This window comes from Athene noctua, chromosome 24 (genome assembly GCF_965140245.1).
Source record: "Athene noctua chromosome 24, bAthNoc1.hap1.1, whole genome shotgun sequence".
NCBI classification, from domain to species: domain Eukaryota; kingdom Metazoa; phylum Chordata; class Aves; order Strigiformes; family Strigidae; genus Athene; species Athene noctua.
The window spans coordinates 6,891,263-6,915,072 of record NC_134060.1 but is presented as its reverse complement, the minus strand read 5'-3'; the positions used below and the strand labels follow the sequence as shown (position 1 = coordinate 6,915,072).

Below are 23,810 nucleotides of genomic sequence, written 5' to 3'. Positions count from 1 at the left end.
AGAACAATATTTTGCATGCCCTTACCTGCTGCAAAGCTCTACTTACAATTATTAGACACTACAGAACACACTCCTCAGCGAAGCGTCCCCTCCCATCTAGATTCTCTGATGTCTCATAGGCGTGGAAAGCTAGTCAAAGCTTGTCCTGCAATGTTGGAGCATTTGTAATATCTCTGTCCAGTGTAGAGTCTCTGATGCCTAATAAGTAGCTCACTGAAGCCTTTTTTAATTTAGTTAGAAAGCCAGTAGACCTCAAGACACAAGTCTGATGGAGATGAGACTGCATCCATTTAAGGGGTCAGCAAACACCTTGCTTGCTTTCCCTCTTCATTATTTAATACTGTAAAATCATTTCACTGAGCACAATATTTGTACTAAAGTTGATAAAAGTCACACAATTTGCGATGCATTTGACCTGGGAACACCTGACTAAACAAGAAGAGGGAAATATTTCTGTGGGTGCTATCAACTGGTATTTTCAGATTTGAAATGCTGGAGTTGAAAAGTTGCATGTGTGGCTCAACATCAGGAAGAAAAGATGCAACTCTACTATTAACATCACTATCATTTCTGTTTGCTCATGAGACCGAAATGAGAAACACGAGAGGGTTACAGTCCTTCCCTACAAGTAGTGAGTGCAAATGTGTGCAAACCACGTCTGACACTTAAGACTCCAAGCTCAGCAGCTGCAAATTTGTTTTCCAAAAGCCTCAATGCTCATTCGACCCTACAGAGGCCACCGTCCTCCTCCTTACAGCTCTGTTCCCATCTAGGGAACAGATGATAACACACTTTCTGCCTCAAAACCTTTCATTTGGACCCGGTGTCGCTGCTGTTTGAGATGCTGGTACTTCTCATTGCAGCTTTACTAATAAACTCAAAAGGACGCACTTCACATAAATAGGTGCAAATCAAAGGGTCAGACGTGGGGGGCAGAACAGCACAGCATCTGGCATGTTTCCATCGAAAAATGTATTAGCAAATACAGGAGTATTATCAGAGAAAAGGCATTGCTACCACTGCCAGGATAAATTCAGTTTGGCATATCCAAGAGCAGTGGGAATAAAAGAAAGCATGCCTTAATGCAAACAGTCCCAACGCTTTAAACATTTATAAATAACCTGCCATTAGCAACATTCTTAATCACTGACAGATTTGCAAACAGGCAAAATAATAATCCTTCCTATGCAGAGATCCTTCTTGCTAAATGCCCACCCCCTCCTGCCTGCGGAGGGTTTGAGGCTCCTGCTCCCAGTATCTGCCACCAGAGGACTGTCAGACTTACCACAGGCAAAGACTTTTACAAGACTTGCTTATGGTGTGATTATGTGGCTTTAAGCAACCTGATGTAGTGAAAGATGTCCCTGCCCATGGCAGAGGGGTTGACTTGGATACCTTTAAAGGTTCCTTCCAATGCAAACCATTCTCTGATTCTATGATTACATGCACCAGCATCCATAAAAACCAAAACTTTCTGGGAGCCCATCAGCACTGGCACCTTCACAGGATGTTTTCCTCCTTGGACCTGCAGATGACAAGGGGATTTTCCAAGCCTTGTGCTTGTGGAAGCGCATGAAAACTCAGATGATGACTGCACCGTGCTCCAGAAATGCATATTGCAATAAAAGGCTGCTTCAAAGTCACTGTATCCCTGCAACAACAGCAGCTTGGGTGGAAAATAGAGCGAGGCGACATAAAACTTTTCTACTTCTCCCAGTTAAACTTGTGCTTTCATTGTACAGAGGATGAAGCCCAGTGGTGCCCTAACAGAGGAGCTGCATCCCCTCCTGATCTCACAGCATGCATCCCGCTCCAGAAAATAGCACGCGTGGACCCCAGCAGCACTTCTGTAAAGCTCTAATTAGCGACAAACTTGCTATGAATATTCCAAATAACATTTCTCTCTAAATCAGCCTGTGTCAGCAAAGGGCAACATTTTGAAAGGCTGGGAATAATTTTGAGGCACTTATGAGAGGAAGGCAAGAAACTCAAAATTTGCTGACTCCCTGGCGTTATTTGGGCATCTGATGGTTTAACGCCGGCAGCATCACCCACAGGGAAGGTGCTGCTGTCACAGGAGGCAGAGGTGAGGTCACTGCGCTGATGTAGAAAGTCCGATCCACAATGATTAATTTAGAGATTTTATGTTTTTATTTCAGTACTCTCCTGTTTTGACAGGCAACTCAAACGCAAATAAGATGTAAGGTAAAGGGAGAAAAGAGAAAAAAAAAAAAAAAAGACGACACATTTTGTGCTGACAGCAGCTTGGGTTGCAGGAGGGGTAAAAAACACAAGAGCAGATTGAGAAGTGCAGGGCGAGCAAGTGACCTTACTCTCAGAGTTTTGGAGGAAAAAAAAAAAAGCTTTAGTGCTAAACACAACATGCCCCAAAACCTGAGCTTAAAAACCCTCATGCAGCCTCTAAAAACCTAAAAGGACCCCACCACGTTGTCCTTTCTCACCCTATTCTTCCCCACCCGACACTGGTTTGGGTTTGGTTTTGGTTTTTTTTCTTATTCTTATGAAATAATTGAAAGGATGCTGAGGCTTTGGCTTTAACCACAGCAGGGAAATTATATATTCTGAAATCAGAAGAAAAGGAGGCAGGAAAAAAAGCAGGCTCTGATTTTCTCACTATTCATGTCAGGTGAGATGAGTCATTTATGCCATAAGACGTTAGAAAAGAAGTCTTTTAAGGATTCATAAAAAACATAACGCATGCATAAAAGGCTGTTAAGAGGAGAGGTTTGCAATTAACAGTGTTACTGTATCACTAACATGTATCTATGCTGAAACCACTGGGGATTTTAAGCCATTTTCACAAATATAATATTATATTTTAAGGATAGAATTGAGCTCCTTAACAGCAACTGGGAAAACTGCCTGGGAAGGCAGAGCAAAACCGTCAGATTCATGAGCCAGATGGAGCCACTTTGCCCCTGATCAATCACTGTCTGTTATTATCCTTAAATGACCCCCAAAATAAAATACATCCTGGAAGATAAACACAAATTTTGTGCTAACCACTCAGCTTTCAGCATTAAAATCCTTCCCCCAGACTCAGTGTTTTTAGAAGGAACAGTGAACGTTACCAATAGCAACTGCAAAATGTCCCATCAGATTCAGATGCTGATTGTTCTATACAGAATTGATATGACATAATGGTAATGATTTCAGAAATTAAAATCACTTTATTTCTACAGTTACTGCCCACTATGCACTGACTTAAATCACTGCTCTTCATGGGGAGGGACTGACCCTGCAGTGCACCATCTGGACATGAGCTGGGTCCTGCAAACATCGTTCTTTTTGCACTGCAACACTGCTTTTTGTTAGTTTTAAAGCCAAGATGGGGGTTCGATTTCATCCCTTCTGGGTGCTATTCAGCACACTTCTTTTTGGCCACAACTGTGAGTCCTTGCCCTTACCGTAATGCACCCACTCTAAAAATAAGGAACTGCGAGGCTGTGCCAAAGACACGGCTGTAAACAGGATTTAGATAAGTAGTATGACAAGAGATGGTCAAAATAAACATGTGCTGAGAGTGCTGCTTGGGACCATGGATCTCACCACCAGCCCTGGATTCTGCTCAGAGACAGGGTCTCACCTCAGGAGTCCATCTATATACTGTATATGTTTATATAGATGGTCTATTTTATACATATATATTTATATATGTATAATACATTATAGATCTAATAGTATGATATAGCAATTCATATAACAATACGCTATAATAAATTTATAAATATTATAATGCATATTATATATATAATGTCCATTTATGTGTATGCTGTGTGTGATCTATTGCATGACCTGTGAACTGGAAGTTAATTTTGCAATTCCTGAATTGGACTTCTCAACTGTACAGCTCTTCAGCACTCTTTCTGTCCATGACGTATCTCCCCTTTTTCCTTTAAATTAGCACTGCAGATGAAACTGGATGCCTCAAGGCTTTGTTAATGCCAGTCTGAATCCGGCCCAGCCAGATCTAGTAAGGATTAAAAGCTGTTCTCCTCCCTTGGATGTTAAATGACCTTATTACAGAAAGAGTTTTGTGTTTGCACACCGCTGTGCTCTGCACCAACCGGCAAACCCAGGAGAGACCGAGAAATGCAGAAACCTCATGGACTGAACCAGCCCTGACTCCAAGGCAAAGCTTTCTCCTGGCCAAGCACAGGCATAACAGGGCTAGGAAAAAAAAAAAAAATCAAGGAGATGAGAGTTTACTCCTATCAACAACATTTTGCAGAAATATTGTTGGCATGATGTGGTGTGTATGGGGAGGGCAGGGAAAGATGCTGGAAGCAAATGTTAGATGTAATTTTCCTGGGAAAGCTAAATATGCCACAGAATAGCAAACCCAATCTTTTGTGGAGAACTCCTATATTTCTTAGACCTTAACAAATGTCAACCAACCCCTCTCCAAAATCCCAGGTCTTCCCAAGGTCAAAGAAAGAAAATTACTATAGATTTCTACTATAGATTTTCCAGTGAGCAGTGCAGTTGATTTGTAAAGGATATAAATATTTTCCCCTAGGTAGCCATCCAGGATTCAACTAGTGGTCCTTAGAAAACCTAGTAAATTAACTTATTTTTATTATTTTTTAAATGCAGAACCCTATTCCAGTAGTTTCTGACCCCAGATGCTGCCTGAACCCCCACCTCTGCAAGGGCTGTCAGCAAGACCTTTGCTTCCAGAAGCCCTGAAACACTCGACTGGGGGGGGGGGGGGAGGAGGAAAAGAGCAGCAGGTCATAGAGCCACTTGCACACTTCATTACACCACCCATGACATGTTTTAGGTGAACTGATGTTGTTTTGGCTAAATTAATGTGCTTTCAGGAAAGAAGTTAATCCTTTTTTCTCGTACAAGAGGAGACAACTGCTCCTCCATAGAGCAGAGCTCTTGTTTTCAAATCACTACACAAGCATTAATGTTAATCCTCAGGCTTCCCCGATGCTGCTCTGGGTTATCACCAGTACAAAGGCGAGAAGCAGGGCTTAGCGATGAAGTGGTTCGCAGGGAGGCCCCGTGCATTTCTGCTTTTCAAGGGTTTGAAGGGGGTAGTTGCCACAAATCAGCTCTCAAACGCCCCGGATTAAAAAAAAAAAAAAAACATTCGGTCGCAGTCTGGTGGGTGGGTGAGCAATGGTATCTGCCTTACACAAGGGGATTAAGCACAGCGATTAAGGCTTGTATTTTCCCAATTGACTTCTGATTTTGGATGGCTTCATTCTTTATTACGGCACAAGTTTTTGACAGCTGAAAAATCAAGCATTCACATGTGTAATTTCAGGCAAGAACAAGAATTGCCGCACTCAAAATTAAAAGCCATTTTTCAGCTATTAGTCCTACTTATTATATACCTTATTTTCCTGCACTAATTAGGCCAATTAAAATTTTCTTACTGTACTTCAAAGATGGGTTGCGATGCCTCTCTATTAAGTGCTCAAGCACCACGAAGCAAACTCACATCATCGCCACCAATTCTGCTCCGTGGCGGGAGCCGTCTGCACCCCGGGCGCCCAGCCCTGCGCTACCAGATCATGTGGTTCAAGAAAGACTTTCAAGGAAAGCACATTTCCTGGCCTGGAGACATGTACCAACAGATACAAGATGTAAAATTTACCAAATTTGCCTCGGAGCCACATTTTTTTTTTTATTATTCCTCCTTCCTCCCCCCCCCGCACAGCATCCGAGAGCGGAGTGCGGAGGAAGGATGCGTCAGGCTGGCACATGTTTCCCCGGGCACACGCGCTCAGCAGGCTGGGCTGAACTCACCGCCATGCTCCCTCCCAAACACCGACACCGATCACCTTTCAGGTCCTGCTGACTGCCACAACACTAGTCCTCCGCACTTACTCACCCGTCGTCAGCACCGACGGAGTAAATCAAACCTGAGGCACGTGGCTGGGATGCTTTTCAGCTGCGCCTTCTGTACGGGGTCACGGTAATTCCCACGTGAGCAGACACTTTCTTTTATTTAATCCCTGGGTTTTTAAGTGCTTTTCATCTTGAAATAAAATTTAAAAAAAAAAAAATAAATCACCAAATCCCTGCTTTCTGCTGCAAGTGAAACTAAGAAAATATTAATTTTATTGGCTTACCAGGAAAGTTCACCCCCACTTTCTAACATCTTAGCCTCACTCACAGTCCTGCTCTCACCAAGGCAGAGCCAGGACACAGATTGCTCAGCGCTGGCCCCTCTTGACACTTGAACACAGCGGGCTTCTTTTCAGCCATAAGAATTTGAATGAAACAGGCAATTCAGCTGAGCCTACGCACGCAGTTCACAGCAAGTTCATTTTAACACAGCCCAAACGGCTTTACCTGTCACTGAAACCAACCCAAATAAAACCACGCTGCTCCGCACAGATTTTCAGTACCAGCCATCAGTGGGTTTGGCAAAGCCTTACAGGCACTGTCCCCCTGAGAAGCAAGCCAGTGGATCTGAACCCATATGCCCCCAGGCCAAGGCATATCATAAACTGAGCTGAGCCTCTACAAACCCTTTACAACATGGAGCTGAAAGCTCCATCCTCCCAGAGAAGCATCTTCTCTGATGGAGACCCACGTCATCGGGTTTTCTCATTGCACGGGCTGAACCTCAGCCCTGAGAGATGCACTCCGGGCTGCCCCGCACCATCTGTCCCCATTTATACCCACACAAAGACAGCATCTTAGTGGGATAAATTGGAAGACAGTGCTGTATGCCAGTGTGCAAGATTACACCATATCCCATTCCTACAAAGACTTGGCTAAGTATGTTTATGTGTTATATATACCTACAGGTTAGAGTGTTTCCTCTCCATCACGGAGGCTTCCCCGCCAGGTGTTCAGAGCTGAATGTGATCATTCCTCCCTACCAGGGCTGATTCCCTTCAGCCAGGGGTAAAGTCCTGCAGGATCTCACTAAACGGGACACACAGAAAAGTGATCCCGCCAGCAGAGATCAGGTTACGGTGCCATCGTTCAGATGGCTAAACTGCTTCGCCCGAGATTTATCTCTGCATGTTGTGAACTCAGCATTTTACCCAGAATATCCTGATATTGCTTCCCTTAAAGGCCCAGGTCCTGGAGCTCAGTGAGAGTTTCAGTTTTCTTTAACAGCAACAGCCCAAAGAAAACTTGCAACCTAAATCCTTAAAAACCCATGAGATAAAACTTAAATAAGTAATCACTCCTAAATCTCAAACTGTACCATGCTTAAAACCTCACAGTTTTCAAACCATTTTCATGAGTTATGTAGCTCTGAATTTTTTTTTTTTTTTTCTCATCCTGTGCTAGCAACTGGTGATGTCGCTAGCCAGCCAGCTGTTTGGAAACAACTGAAAGATGTTGGGAAGGGGGCGTTGGAGGGAGAGAAAACCCTGGTAATACAAGCTGAAGCGAGAAGCACTGATTCATAAATCCGAGTAGAGTGGCATGAATACGACAACGTCTAACTAGTGAAATTTATTCTCCAACATCCTCCCAATACTGAAAAGTCTTCAACAAAACCCAGGGCTGAACAGCCACAATAATGCTGGGGCCCACAGGGCATATTTTAGGAGAGGAAATTAATAGAACTAAATGCAAATAATCATCTCCCGAAAGAGCCCGAACGACCTCCAACAGCAACACTTGCCTCGGCAGGCTCCGATTTCCATTTCTGGGGAGCGAGGCAGCTGGGAATTTCCCTCCTGCCGGCGGGGCTGGGTTCAGAGCACAGGAACCTCCCCAAGAAAAGTCCCAGTCTGGGGGTCACTTTGCTTGAAAAACTATTTAGCCAATATGCATCTAAACCTGGACTCAGCTGCAGTTTCTCGAGGCTCTGCTCTCTGGGATTTCTTGCTCAGCATTCCGGCTCCCATCCGTGCATTGCTCCCCTCCTCACTGTTTTTCAGAAATGTGACCCCTCTCCCGTATCTTCCCATCCCCAGGACATCTGCCCACTCCCGTCTTTACTGATGCCTCCTGCTACGTTCAAACGCATTCTCTTTTTCAACAATTCACATCAGCAGTGATGCTTTTACCCAAAACACTATAAATTACAGAAGCCCAGAAAAAACGGCCACGTGCTTCCCAGCACTGACACTTGAAATGATCAAAAGAGGCATTAAAACAATTATTTGTCCTCCCATGTCCATTAGGTTCTTTTTCATTAACACATAAATCAAAGAACTGTGTTTATTCCGGTTTATTCTCCACTAAAAAAAAAAAAAAAAAAAATGATGCTGCAGTTTTAAGATGAACCAGATTGTTTCACTGGGGGAAGAAAAAAAAGCCAAGTTACTGGGGGAGATAAAGAATATCCCCCACTCCCATTATTTTAGAGGAGTTGAAGAGAGCTGAAACTCCAATATCATGCCCTTATAGTGAAGACAAGAAAAACCATCCACACTGGTCTAAAGAAAGGAGAAAGAAATATTCCAGGTGGGAATACAGGATAAACAAACATGACTTAAACTGCCACAAGGGAGGGTCAGACTGGACATTAGGAAAAACTTTTTCCCAGCAAGAGTGGTCAGAGAGTGGAACAGGCTGCCCAGGAGGGGGTGGAGTCCCCACCCCTGGGTGTGTTTAAGGGTCGTTTGGGTGAGATGTTGGGGGATGTGGGGTAGGGGAGAACTTCGTAGGGTTGGGCTGAGGGTTGGACTCGATGATCCTGAGGGGCTTTTCCAACCTGAATGATTCTGTGATTCGCTGACTATTCCCAACTAAATATTAGATCAAGTATGTCTATCACCCAAGTACCCACAGTGAAGACACTCATAGTCCCTCCACCTCCAGCTTTCTGAAACAAAAATAAAACAGAAAAAAATGGCAAATAATCCATATATATATATATATATATGAAAAGAGAGAGAGAGAAAGAGAATCTCCAATTTTTTTTCTCTCTCTCTCTATAAAATAGATAATATGGGGTCCTAGATGACTAGTCACCAAAGAGTTTATGGGTTTATGGTAGAAACTCTGCAAGTTGGATAATTAGAAATGGGACAAAGCACTTGAACTTGTGCACGAGGAATGTGGTCCCAGAAGAGAGTATGGTGACCTAATTGTTCTTTTTCTTGAGTCTGCCACATTCATTTCCTAATGCTTTACCAATGTTACGACCATTCCCATGGTTTGCATGTGGTTTTTAAAGCCCTTCAACCACCATCAGTAGCCTAACAATGGAAAAAAACTCCACAGAACAACTTTTCATGTTATGTCAGGTCACAAAAGATCCAGTTTCATAGATTTCTCTCTCTGAAAAAGGAACAGCCCTTCCCAGAGGCTGTGTGGGGCTGGGGCAGGTGACAGGGACGTGCAGCGATGCTCGGTCAGATCTGGTGCTGGACCCCAGCAGTTGTGCCCCCTGGAGAAGCACAGCACATGCGTGCATGTACACACACCCAAGAGTAGCATTTACAGCCATAACACAGAAGTAACTGCAAATTTTACTTTTCACATTTTTAGTCAACCAGTTGGCACTTTCTAAATCCGTGTGTGCCCCCCAAGAATTTATCGGATGCCGCCTGCACCAAGCCCTGTGAGGCCAGACACAAACCTATGTGCTTTCAGACAACCCATTTCTGTACAGCACAGCCCTTCAGCAAACTCTCTGCACGTTTTTTTTTCCAACTCTGGGCCTATTTCCACTTTTCTCCTGATGCCGGCACGCACCTACCTTCCTGCTAAACAGCCAACTGCTGCTAGAAATTTTACATATTACATAAGATACGTTTTTCTGTAAAAAGCAAGCTTCTCCAAATGACCGCAGTGCCAGCTCATTAAATTAGATATGCTCTTTAACAGATTGCCACAGCTACCAACAAAATACCATTTCTATTTCTTTTAAATGTTACTTCACAAACCAGACAAAGAGTTTAAGATTTGTCTTTCTGCCAAGTTCAGGATTTCCAGGTTAAAACAACTTTCAGGGACTTTTTTTTTACCTGCCAGACATCCCTCATTATGCAAATGGCACAGGGGGGAAGTGTGTGGTTGAATATACTTGGATAACTGATGGTTTACACACCTGTGAAAATTGCCATGTAGCACATCATCGATGTGGGTAACTAGGAGTTTTCTATCCCAGAGGCTCAAATAATAAGAAACGGGCTTTTCCCCCCAACTAGGTTCCACATGGGTTTTGACTCTGAGCCTGAAAACAAGTTATTTTAATTCTGAGAGTTTAGCTTTACTGCATGCAAGACTGTCACCTCCTCACCACTGTGGTTTGGCCCTGTGCCCACAACGTTTGATGCTTTTCTAAAAACCAAGCCAAGGTGCTGTGCTAAGCTGCAAAAATGTACAGTTTGGAGCCGGACAGGCATTATGAGACGGAATGACCCAGCACTGGGGTTTGGAAGCGGATGGATTCATATCTAATGACCAGCTGGTGGGGTTGGTGTCACCTTGGAGCCCACAATAACCTGTCCCAGCAGTGGTGACAGGAATAGAGAGCAGCAGCACCACCTCTGCCCCAGGCTGCCGGCCCCTGTGAGTTGGGGCTGAGCAGCAAGGAAGGAGCTTGCAAGGAGACATCCTTGCTCGGCATCTCCTCTGCAGACAGGGCTCTCAAGGTAACCACAAAAATACCCTTGAATCCAGCCCTGACAGTCTGGAAACGACACCGAAAGACAGCGCTTCTGCCAAAGAGAAAGCAACAGGGAAAGCTTTATATCATCCCAAGTCAACTGCTGAGGTCTCGAATAAATACCATCTGGAGCTCTCTTGCAGACCTGCTGCCTTTCCTTTCAGATGTAGGATCTACCTAACATACCGCACGGCAGCTGCAAATCTGGGCAGGCTTCCTGCGAGCCATGAAGACGATCATCTTCACCTGCAGAAAATATTGGCTGCGTACAACATGCCGCGAGCAGGAGGAAGTATGTACAAATTAATTACTTGCCTGAGGCGACTTGATATTTTCCTTAACTAGGTCAAATAAACTGTAGCAAACCACTCTGTCTCCGTCTCCCCTTAAAAAAATACTGAGTTGCAGGTTTAATGAACTGAGCTTCCTTCCAAAAATAGTTTTGCAGGTTGAGACTGCAGCTTCCCCTATCATAGAAGATGTACACAAAAGAGAGACGAAGTCAGTGTTGAGTGTGCTGACGTCCAGTGCTTACAGGACCAGCCGTCAGTGCTTCTAACCACAAGGAACAGATACTGGTTTGATGCATTAGGAGTAGGATTTTCACCTTTAAGCCATCGGTGGTTCAATGCCTGAAGCAGCTCTGGTGTTCCTGTTATCCAGTCTTAGGGTCCCAGGCATGATTTCATCTGCCTTGATTCCATGTCATCACTTCCACTGGTGTTAACTGGGGATAACGTGCTACTAAATCACCGAGGAATCCTCGGCACTCCTTTTGCACAGAAATACAAGGACCAACAGTCTCAGGCATCAGTGTCCATGTCATGCATGGTGTGGCTGGTATTCCCAGCGCAGAAGACGACACCCCTTTTGTCCCTGGAGATGGCTGGGCAGGCTACCCTGGGCACTAATACCGGCAGTGCTTTTGAAATTGCTGCTTGGACTTCATCTGTCTAGGGACAGACCTGAGGCACATCATGTGCAGGGAAATGTTCACCTGCAAATGGTCACGCTGTACCTAAATGTAAAATAATAAAAAAGGAACATGCACAATTCCACAGTAATCCAAGAGGGAGGATGAGCTGTTGGCTTTTTCTTCTACAGCCCAGGCTCCAGGGGGAATCAGTGCTAACAACTAAAGCCAGAGTGAGACCAGGCAAAGCTGTCAGGGACCTGGTGTCAACAAACAACAGAAATAGAACAACTCGTCCTGGATAACCTGTTGTCTGCAGAATTGCTTCCCGCACACCTGTGGGATGTGCCAGATTGCACCAGCCTTTGCACATGAGCTCACACTCGCTCCACGGCGGAGAGGAAAATGTCTCTGACCTGGACCTCTTTCCTCTTGCCTTGGTATCCTGGAAAACCTATTGAACAAGCTCCTGCAAGGCTATAAACAACCCTGTATTCTGCACTAGGAAAGAGCACTGGGGGGACTTGGAACCACCTAGGAAATTAATATGGAAAATCCTGAATCAAAAGCAAAACATGGTGTAAAAGTTTCATTCTCCAGTGGGACTTGCACCACAAGTCAGACATGGCAAGACCATTTCATCTCCAGTCAGACTTATTTTTCTGGATCTATCCTATGACACCACCCATCTGCTCCCAAATTTCTCACCAGGAATCACTTACAAATGCACTTGTGATTACCTTGAAATCATACTCCCCGTTTTTGCTGCCGGATTCTGCCCAAAAGCCATAATGCGCCATCTAGGCACAGCACAGTTAGAGCCAAACACGGCTAAACCACACCTGGGTTACACAGGATTTATTTTAAAGGAAGGGAGCACACATCTGAAGTCGTAACAGTTAAAGAGCTTGCTTAGGGCTGTCAGGCGCCCCAGTAAAAACGAACAGTGCAACTCAGTGTTTTGGTTTTCATGCTACGGTAAAAAGGTGAAAGTTCCTATTTTCTTGTGCTTATCATTTCCTTGCAGCCCAAGTGCCTCCACACAGACCACAGGGACCTTAAAAGAAATACGCTCCATCCAGGTGGGCTTACTGCAAAAGTTCAAAGATGTTAAATTTTGTAACGAGGGATTTCACCAAAACACTTCAATATTTTGAGCACATCAACTGGGAACCCTACATTAGTTTGCTCAGCTCTCAGAAACCATGAAATGTTGCACCAACAAAGCAGAAAATTGAGGTGACCAGGGATGGTTAGCACTTTTTCAGCAACTGCAGAGCTTGTTTTAATTTCTGTCCTAGCATGGGTGTTGCTAACATCCCTATAGTGTATTTGGGGAGCAAAAAGGAATAGCAAGAAAGAAAAAAACCCAGATGACCAGTAATACAAATGCAATTGATTTATCAGAAACAGCACTGCTGTTTTAAATCAAAGCAGTGAAGTTACTGCTTTGGCACACTAGTTAACAATCAAAATCAACAACTGCTTGCAACATCACTGGTGCCCTATAAAAATCCTCTCCAAAACCACTACTGGTCTTCTTCCATCAGAAGACTACCAGAAGAGCATCCACTCCAGCAGCTTATGCCATTTAGAGTTTACTGGGCTAATACCTGGGTTTCAACCACAGAACTCTGTCCCTTCTGAACAGTCAGGCCCAATATTTTCAGCAGTGCACTACTTTCTCACAGCAATTTCTGATTTACTCACAGATCCTCAAAAACAACTTTTGTACAAGTTCTGGGGCTCCAAGCTTTTGGAAAGCTTCAAATCAAGTCACAGCTGTACATATAAAATTGCACTTTTTTTTTTTTTTTGAAAAGCACAAAAGCACCAAGATCTAAAAATATTTTTGAAGAAAATAAATCCTCTCCCCATTCCTGAAGACCACATCTCACCTTTGCTAACAGTTCCCAAACTGAGTTCACCTTTAGCTGTGATAAGAAATATTTGTTAGAAAATTAAATAGGAATGAAAATGGGACTTTATAAATAATTTTCTTCTTGTAAAATGCTGCATTTTACAAAGAAATAAAAAGTGTCCTTTGAATGAACAGCTGCACTTCACATCTATGTTTAATTAAAAAGCAGCTGGGATGAAAAGTGGCTGCTTATCAAGAACTAATAACTACATTTCCTACTAATCTACAGCGTGGTCCATCAGTGGGGCAATCAGACATAAATATACAGAGACATATCATAGGTATACATATTAAAAAAATACATGGCATGTGTTGGCTCTCAAAATGGCATATTCCAAGGAGTCGTCTGTCCCTGTGAAGGGCTCTCAGTGAGGCATCAAAACAAGTCTTTAAATAAATGGCATTATAAGAAAATCTGTCCATCTCATACCAGCAACATCCAACCTGCGCAGCTCCTGTAGCGTGCTGAAGTGTCAGGCAGAGAGAGACTGAAGGCAGCACAAACCTCCGCCGCCTGCTCCTGCTCTCTGAAGGTACTTGGGCATCCTCCCACCGCCTTACAAAGCCAGACGGGCAATAAACCCCATGCTAGACCTGAAGAAATGAGGAGCAAAGGCTATAAATACAGTGCGAGTAAGGCAGAAGCAAAGAGGTGGAATAACAGGCAGCGTTTCAGGCAAAATCCAGTGCTGCACATCTCGAAGGTTGAGGGAGATTCCGGGGGTCTGCACGGCTTTGCACCCCACATTTGGCATTGCTGAGCAGAGGGGTTCAGGCTCTGCCCCCGGCTCAGCACAGCCGCTGAGGGTTTCCTCCATAACCTCATTATTACCTTACATTTCTCTACACTTAACAGCTTAAGCCTCTTATCTTCCACATGCTGGGTCTATGCAAATAGCGCTAATAAAAGCAAAGGATTCTCATTATAGCACAAATCTCTTCTCAGAGCATGGTTGTGGCCTTTTTTTCTCTAAGCACCAGGAAACAGCCTGGGAAGACAAAGCAGCACAGCCTCAGAGGACAAAAAATAAACGCAAAGACCAGCTAAGATACAGCAAGTAGAGCCTTTTATTTGCCTCATCCAAGGCCAGCAGCTCCATCCCTCGGAGTTCAAGTTCACGTTCAGAGGGATTCCCAGAAGCCAACTAAACCTGCTGGGTATGTTTGAGCAAACACATCCCCACTCCTATGATTTAACTTTCAAATCTGAACCAAAAAAAAACGCAAACAAATCCAAACCAAAAAACCTCAAGCAAGAGCAGACTATGCTGTCTCAGTATCCTAAGCCCCAAAGGGCAAGCAGTGAAGGAATCCATTTTTCTCCCTGTGCTTCCTGCTACCAGCCGTGCATCGCAGCCACAAAACTTGTTATCCAACATGATGTTACCTCTGACACTTCAGCTTTGCATCTGCTTTTGGCAGATCTCTTTTTGGCCTTTAACCTGTGTACTATCTCTCCACCTTTGATCAAGCATCTGGTGAGGCTTAAGGACAATTTATGTACTATGATTGTATTCCAGTGCTAAGCAGATGGAGAATAAAGAAACATCAACCCGCAGAAAAGGGAGGGGATTGGGAATCAAATCCTGAATTCTCTCCCCAGTTGTGAGGGAGTGGATAAGACATCTTTTCTCAGTCATCTCTTTTCCTATGTCAGAGCCTATAACGCCAGCATCACGGGCCCTGCATACATGCATACAGTATGTCTTAAAATGCACCGAGATCTTCTTGAAAGATGTCAAGGCAAGCCAAAATTTTTCTTTTTCTTTTTTCCTACCAGGTAAGTGCATGCTACAAGAAATATCATCCCTCAAACTTTTGACTCGCTTCCATTCTCCCAATATTTTCACAGCTCCTGCCCCGAGCTTCACTACCTTAGACAAGCAGTAATTTAACAGCAAACCTGCTAACTTCAAACCCCACCAGAGGGTTTGCTCTTCATTTAGCACAAGCAACACAAGGTGGGGGAAAAAAGGGGGAGAGCAATCAGAGAAATAAACCAAGCAAACAGTCTACAATCGTCCAGTTTATACTGAAAGCTGTTTCAGTAACACAAAGATACTTTTGCTGGCTGATACAGCCTAAAAGATAGAAAACTGCCTTTTTCACAGGTTATCAATACACGCTGCTCTGCAGCAGCTTCAGGGTCAGACGTTCACCATGTTCCCTGCCTATCAATCAGCATTGTGATAATCAGATAATGACAGACTACAAATAACTATCCAAGCTGGTTTCCAGGAAAGTTTTGCACAGATTAAAAAGGACACAGAGCTCCTCATCAATTAAAGAGGCCAGCAGGGATTTGCGAGCTGTTGCACTGGTCTCTTCCCTTGACGCTGCAGCCTGAAGCTTCACGTAGGCTTGGGGAGGAGGCAGGGCTCTTCCCCCGAGCCCTCATCTCCTCCTGCTCAGGGGCTACGGGAAGATGGCAGCACACCTGGGACCCTCCACATCCAAGCACCGCTGAGACCTGCTCCTCCACACCACGGGATGCTCAGGGCAACGGCGGCGGAAGCTTGCCAACACACACGGGGCTCTCGGCACCGTTTGCCGAGCGGTCGTGGGCTGACAGTTTTGGGGAAGTTGTGACGCAAAGTATTTCCTAATCCCGTGTTCATTTGCAGTAACCCTTGTACAAATCCCAGAATAAAGTTCTTGGCAATCACAAGACCAGCCCCAATCCTGCAGTTTCACTGTCTGAAAGTGGACAGCAGGGTCAGAGAGCCTGGCAGAGTGCATCAGGTCAGCGTGCGAGTCTGACGATTGCATTTTGTCATCAAATCACTTTGCATTTCACTGAAACCAACAACATGCAGTCCAGTGTCCAAGGGACATGCAAGCACAATTATATGAAAAAGAAACCTATATTTGGTAGAGATTATTTTCCCCTTCTTCCCTCCCTTCTCCACGATGTCAGTTCTGTCAGGTGTCCCCACATTCACGTGAAACCTTCCAGAGAAGGCAGCCTCAGCTATTCTACATCCTACCTCAGATGCAAACAGCATGAGCGTCCAAATATTCCTGTTAACACCAACTAGATTAATATAGATCACACAAATTTTTCAAAGTATGCCTGCATGCATATTCATCTTTATCTGGATAATGTGTAACACCAGCACAGCAAAGCCCATGTCTAATCAGAAATGCTCTGTTTGAAAGCACCGAGCTGCCCTTCACACCACACCAGCCAGCATTTGCTCTCCTCCTTTTTTACCTCCCTTTCTTTTTTTTAAACACTGTGACTCTTCAAAGAGAATTTTCCACACTTTGGACACATGCTGTGTTTAAAGGCTTGGGAAGCCTTTTTAATTTGAAAAAGGCACCACTGAAAACAGAAACACTTGAAAGGAAAAGCACTCAGGAAATATTAATACGAAAGAGGTGGGATCCATGTGTTTTCCTTTGAAAAGTTCTAATATCTGAAAGCTCAAACATACCTTGATAGACAACAGCAGGTCAGCCAGGATGTATGACATGACATTTCTGTTGGCCACAGGTTCTTTTTTCTTTCTTTTTAAATAGCTACGCAATGGTTTAAACTCGAGAGTCTACTGACAATCCGTACTTAATAAGACTGTCATGTTTGAACAACTGATTATGCAGACTACAAATATGCAAGGATGTATTTAATTATCTGAAATTACAGGGTGGGGGGGGTTGCATTTTTTAGCACATGTTTTCTTTTTTGAAAGATCTAACGCCAGTTTACAGTGTAAGAGGAGTCAGGACCAGCCTGGTGCCAGTGAAGACCCTGCAGTGGAGGGACGCAAATGTTTATGAAAAAAATGCACAAAAGTATTAGCTTCAAAATTAAGTCTCTAAATCTAAGTCAAAAGCATCCACCTCAAAGCATAGGATGAAGTCATTTGTGCTCATCTATTTTCGAGTTAAAAACGCAAAATACTGTGGCAACCCGGAATTAGGTTAATGAAGCACACCAGATGAGACGGTGGCCAGATCCTTGGGCTCACAACAAGGATTTTTCACAACATTTAACTTCAACGATTACAGAAATACATGTCTTATCCTTATTATGTTTGCTGGTCAGGTCAACCAAAACTTGACACCTTTGCTGACAACACAAGGCTGTTTCCCCAAACCTGTAGAGGCGCCTGGATGGCTCCTGCTCAAGGACCAGACCAAACCCAGAACTGCTCAGTCTGTCAGATGCAACAAGATGATAGAGCCAAGGTACAGCCCATGTGGTAGCTCCACTATACATGTGCCAACCTGCTTTGAGGAAGAGCTGGGGGAGGAGAAAGAGGAGGAAAAAGATGAAAATTCAGTCACTCACCATTTGCTTCTAGATTCAAAATACTATTCCAGTGAAGGCCAGGTCACTCAGGACTTTCAAGGCTGAAATGGTTCTGTAACTTAAGTATCTCCCTACTGCCTTTCTCAGGCATTTACACCCTGAAATGCTATTCCCAACAACATGTCAACAGTTTCTTAATATTGCTGAAACCACAAATTTACACCAGCTATTTTCTCAAATTTCTCCAGTGTCCTTCCAGACTAATACAAAACACCTACCGCCTGGTGAGCCTCGCTCAGAGGAACAATGAAGGATTCCTCATCAGCACGCTGCAAAGGACAAATTCCACGTCTCACACAGCCTCAATCATTCACATTGTCATCAGGAAACGCGGCATGCCTTCAGCTTCCGAAATCATGCCGCGCTCTTTGTATTGCATCCCATTAGCTCCAAGATAATAAATAATGACAATGCACAGCACTGACATAACACTTCTATCCTTGGAGAACAAAACACTTTGTGAATGCATGCAAACATCGTTAATGCAATTTTGCAAGTGGGGAAACTGCATGGAGAGCTTCAGTTCTTTTTTTTTTCCTTAGGTCCTACAGAGAGCGAAGGAGTGGGAAGTTGTTCCTTTAAACCAATCCCATGGTGTATTTAGGAGCAGAAAAGCCAACAGTGGAACTAACTGCTCAGTTGAGGCTGGCTGGCTAGAAGGTGTGAAAGTTTCTCTCTCTCCCATATTTCTTTTGCCACTTTGGATCCAGGCAAAGCCAGCAGCAGATGCGTTTTGAAAGCTTCCGTGCGAGCATTCAATGCTTCTCGGAGCCGTCATCCACATCACCAGTATCCAAACAAAACAAACCCACCCAGCAGAGCTGCAGGGGCTGCGTTTCCTCCTCGTGAGCCCAGACAATGCTCCCTTGATGTGAAATACTGATGAGCAAAGGTGCAGAAGAAGTATTCAGCCAGGGCCCATACTCCTGAGCTCCATACCCAGAGCTGTCTCCCCAACTGAAAATTAAACCCTTTGCTTCCCAGCACCGAGAACCAAGCAGCATCCCCAAGCAACAGCTCATCAGGCAGCTCAAAAATTATGGGCTTAAATTCTCCAGAAACACCCAGGTGAGAAAAGTGATGGACTAAGTCAAGAGGCTGTCTCCTTGATGCTTTGGACTAAGCAGCCCTTCTGCAGCAGAGCTCCCCCATCTCCACAGTGGAATGGAGAGTAACACCAAAGCAAACAAACTAGAAGAATACATAGGATTAAAGAGAAAATAATACTCCCAAACTAAATCGGGATGTATGATTTCTGGCAATAGGGACAGAGGGTATTTTGTTCTTTCTCCATGAGAAACTTCTACATGCAAGTTGGTGTCTAGAAGATCAGGAAAACTCACTGTGCGCAGTGCTATCAGTGACTTAACAGATAAATCACGGGCTGGGCAATTATTAATTCTTATGTTAATTTAAGCAGAATACATAACACTTGCATATACACATCAGCATGAAACAGGTACTAATGCACTAGCCTTGGCAGGAATACCCATGACAATTTAAACAAGCACAAAGAGTGCCTGTATGGCAGAGAAAATATCAACCAAAAATCACACATTGGGGGGTGGGAGGGGGGTCAGAGAATAAGATAAGATCTGTAAGGCAAAGCACACCAGCTAAAGCACAGTTTGAATTAACAATACAGAACTGAAGAAGGGCTCTCCAGAGGTTGAGCAAGCAGCCTGAGTAGTGGCTTAAATAGTATATGCTGCACAATTTATTTTTAAGCCAATAAAGAAAAACAAATCTGCTGCCCAAATAAACCAGAACACATTTATACACTTAAGAGCAGCAGCTCAAGCTGACAAAATTGGAGCTAAATATTAGGCACACCAGGCAAGCAAACAACACCCCTCTGCTTCCTATGATTTGGCTTCCCCATACGGGATGTGGAGATGAGGTGACATGGAGATGCCACCCCAGTCGCACCCCCAGGCTCTGTCCTGCCTCGGGGCTGGGCTGTGTGACAAGGACCTGCAGCCTGCGTGGGGGCATGTTTTGAGCTGCAGCACTGCACAGGGTCTTCTCCCACCGCAACACACAGGAGCAACATCACAGAACAGGAGCTGGCCTTGGAGAGCTGCCTCCAGGTGACCCAGCTTCTGAGCTGGGCACCTCCCCGTGCAAGTGGGTGCTCCTCTGCATCCAGCGAGACGGAGGGGAAAAAGGGATGGGATGCAGCAATGATCCCGTGGGTTACTTATTCGCTATTAAATGCTCAGTGATAAGGAAATGAAGAGCCTACCCTAGCCAAAAGGCAACAGCTCAGTTTGTTAATGCCAAAACGCATCCATCCTCCACAGGCTGATTGCATTCAGACATCCACAGGCGGCCCATTGTAATTCTGTCTTAGGTTTTTGCAAGAGTTGGGCAGAGTTTAATTAACCAACCTGGCGGAATATGGAATAAACAAGCCAAACTGTGAGAGAGCAACTCCAGGGTAGGCTGCAAGTATAGAGCCACTGAGATGAAGAGCAGCATCTGGCACCAAGACTTTGCATAAAACTTTTAAAGGAGTGAAGCTTCAGCCAGCAAAGTTTCCTTAAAAAAAAAAAAAAAAAAAAAGTCAGAAGTAGATTAAGGGAAGGCCCAGAAAGAGCAGAATCTCTTGTAAAAAAAAGCTTTGCAGAAATAGAAAAATCTGATAAATTCTTGCTGTATCCTTAGACCTTATTTTCAGTGGTTTAGTGAAAGGGATATTTTCCAGCTTTGAGAGGCTTGCTGGTTTTATTACCTCAAGACTAATTTCGCTCTGTATAAAATGACAGGAATCTCTGAAGTATTAGTGAAACTGCATTAAAGTTTCCCTTGTCACCTAAGAAAGTCGGTGTGTTTTTTTAATTTAAAAAAGTGCACTTCTTCCACTTCTCAATTAAAAAAAGAAATACTATCAACATGCGGTTTCCTGTATGTGCCAATGCACTAGACATCCAAATGATGCCCAGACTACCCCCATGGGTTCATTTCTTCTTCAGTGAATGTTGGATGCACACAGGTGGGTCTTCCCTGACAAAAAACCCTTCCCCAATACTGGGGGGTGCTCTGGGGCCCACGGCCATCATACGTGGGCATTTTTCAGAGAAGGACCTTAGCACAGTGTGGCGGAAAAAGCACTTCATGGAGTTGTTATTTCTTCCTCAGTTCATACACATCTTCCCAACAGTGAGGAATTATTTTACTAAGCAGAAGATATTTCTATCTTGTCCTGAGACTTGGAAATCTGGGCAGAGCTAATTCTACCTGCAGAGTTTTTTTGGTGGAAGGGGCCTCATCTCCAACCTCTCAGTTTCATGCTGCCCTTCGGTGTTTCTGCTGTTTAGAAACACCACAAGCAGAGATTCAATTTCCAACATAGCTGGCTTTCAGGGACGCATACCAAGACCATGATTTTGCAGTGGAGCTGAGGACAGAAAGAGGGTGATGGGGTGATACTCCCTTTTGCAAACTGACCTGCAGGAGACCTGCAAACTCTCCTTTTCATCAGCTGGAGATTTTTGCCTTGTCCTGCCATTGCTTTCAGACATGGAAAATTTAAATAATCCAGCTTTTTGGTGAAAAATGCAAGACTTTTGTCTTCTTCAGTCTATATGGAAGGAGCCACCCAATTCAAATGAACACAAGTGCTTGAAGAGGCCTTTTTTCCTATTCCCCTTCCTGAGAAATGCCACTCGGTGATATGTCAGGGGGACTGCTGGGGATTCCCGGTATTTTTGCAATCAGAAGGTACATGAATTCAGTAAAGGGCGAGTCTTTCAAAACTGTTTCCTCCCCACCCAGTTCCATTTCAAGCCCCACCTGTTGGACCTGGGGCCAGCTGTTCCTCGAGCTGGGATTTCTGCAGACTTTGTGACTTTTTCGTAGCAGAGAATTTGGGATAAACAGCCTACAAATGGCTGCTCTCAGAAGACCAGTGACAGAAGAGTTCACGGCTTCTCACCTTTTCCCCATCTGCTACAAAAGCAAGGGGGAAAGAGAGAGAGCTCAAAATAGCAATTACTCAGCGCCAGCCTCTCGGTCCCACTGGAAAGGAGCAGCAGAGTGGCCGCAGCCTGGCAGCCCCCGAGGGCTGAGTGTAAATGTTGTCAAGGGCTGTAGCACCATCAGAGCTGTCTCCTCCTAGGGCCTCTTAGACTCAAGGCAAGGCAGGATGCTCCGCAGTGCTGGTAAAGGGCACCTGCTGATGGCTGCAGTCACCTCCTGTGCCTTAAAAACTCAGTATGGAAATGCAAGACTGAAGATGGGACAACACCACAGGGTTGACTGTTAGATTTTCTTTTCCTTTCTTAAGAAGACTAGGGACTGAAAAGCATTGCATTTTCATTTGGCAAGGGATTGTTCTTATTGTTCATCAAGACATGTAAAAGTTCTCCCACCAGTTTGCACAGAAAACCCCAAACCAGATCATGTGAACTCTTAAAAAAAGGTTTCTGTTTAAGCAAGCGTACTATAGGAACCCGCACACACGCAAAGGCTATCGCTTTTATAATTCAGAAACTTCCACTGAAGGAGATAAGAAAACTCATTGTGGAGACACCTGAAGAGCAAACCCCAGTAGTTTCAATATAATTTAAACATTAGGGTTGCAGCATAACTAAATGCTTTAAAGGAAAAAAAGTATCTTTCAAATTGCTCACAAGATCCACAAAACCCAATTCTATGCAGTCATTCCTCTTGGCAGGGTAGGCTTCAGCTTGCACTATTTCATTAACACATTTAAATTACACCACCTGTAATATATATACAAGGTATCCTGCTAGAATGTCAAGACATTCCAACAGCAAATAACTTCCACCGTATTTCATGGCTACTACATCTCTAAATACACCCTGGTTGTGTGTATCTCTTACATACTACTACTTCTTAGTTAATCTGAAATAATGATGGCAACTCTAACGTCAGGGAAGATAAAAGCCTTGCTGTTGGATGGGATGGGAGCAAGTTCTTAGGGATCTTCTCGTCCTCTGACTCCTGCCTCTTCCCCAGTTCCAGACTGCACTAAAATGGCAAAGGATTTAGCCAGAATGACACTTTATTGACACTTTTTCCTCCAAATATACCATGTTTTTATCAAGAGAAGCTACTACAGTAGTGAAAGAAATGCCTTTAAAAGGAAGGGCCAGATGAACCTGACTAATCAGCTCATCAGCACTCGCTCCAACAGTGCCTTTGCTTTTACTTTTCAAGGTATGCAACTTTTCAGGAGATACTAAAAATAAACCTAGAGCAGAAAAATAAATCACTAACATCTAAGTCAGCACTTAGATGAAAAGAGCACTGACTCAACTCCCGTAGTACCCAGAGACCTGAGGATATTCAGACTGCGCAGAGATCCCAGAGCAACGCCAAGGCATGGAATCAGGAATCACACAGCAGGCAGTGGTATCCTCATAAAAATCACGCTGCATCATGCAAATTGAGGCACCTCAGGTAACACTTAGTCTCTCTCTCTTCCCAGTTCTTTATGCAAAATCCAAAAGATTAGCTTGAGCTTGTTGTGACAATCCACTCTTCCAAAATAGTCAATACATAAATTCAAGGTATTTACTGCATTTGTTCTTTAAATGATGTACTTTGATCTCCACCCTGATAACAAGCAAGTAATTGAGGCTAGCCTAAAGCACAGTGGCAGTGTGTTATTCTGCAGCACCGTGCAGAAAGCCAGCAGCTCGGTGGATTTGGCATTCCTACATCCCTTGCTATTGAACAGAGAGTATAACATGACTCTTATGGCCTGGGGAGTCCAGAAGGGAAGGACTCCAGCATCCAGACTCTTGGCTCCAGCACACAGCTCTCCCAAACTCTGCAAGTGCCGCATCTTTTCTCATTTTTCTAAAAAAGCAATTCTCACTCAATATAATTACTTTTAAAAATGCAACTTGTTAAAATGCAAAGAAGCTGAGCTCAGCTCTTGACTTCAACACCTCCTGCAGCACTAGCAACAAGGATGGCAGAGAGGGGGCATATCCCTGCAAAGACCCCAGGATCAGCTGGGACATGAGCATCATCACGTCTGGCTGGAGGAGGGACATGGCTTTGGCCTGTCCAGCTGGCCGATGCTCCTGGATGTCAGGAGCTGGAAGAGAACTTGGTG

At 44.2% G+C, this 23,810-nt stretch overlaps 1 protein-coding gene across 12 annotated transcripts in view; it reads right to left on the bottom strand.

Moving 5' to 3' along the window:
- The window catches only part of HIVEP3 (HIVEP zinc finger 3), a 265,717-nt gene that overhangs the window by 217,648 nt on the left and 24,259 nt on the right, over positions 1-23,810 (bottom strand). For 7 of the 12 annotated variants that reach the window (XR_012635095.1, XR_012635094.1, XM_074925902.1 and 4 more), the window contains exon 1: positions 13,835-14,141. The exons of 3 other annotated variants lie outside the window; for them this stretch is intronic. The gene's annotated coding sequence lies outside the window, so the exon portion shown is untranslated. Of the gene's footprint in view, positions 1-5,869; positions 5,950-13,834; positions 14,142-20,109; positions 20,315-23,810 lie in introns of those variants that run through there. 2 more of the 12 variants (XM_074925905.1, XM_074925906.1) reach the window with 2 other exon arrangements.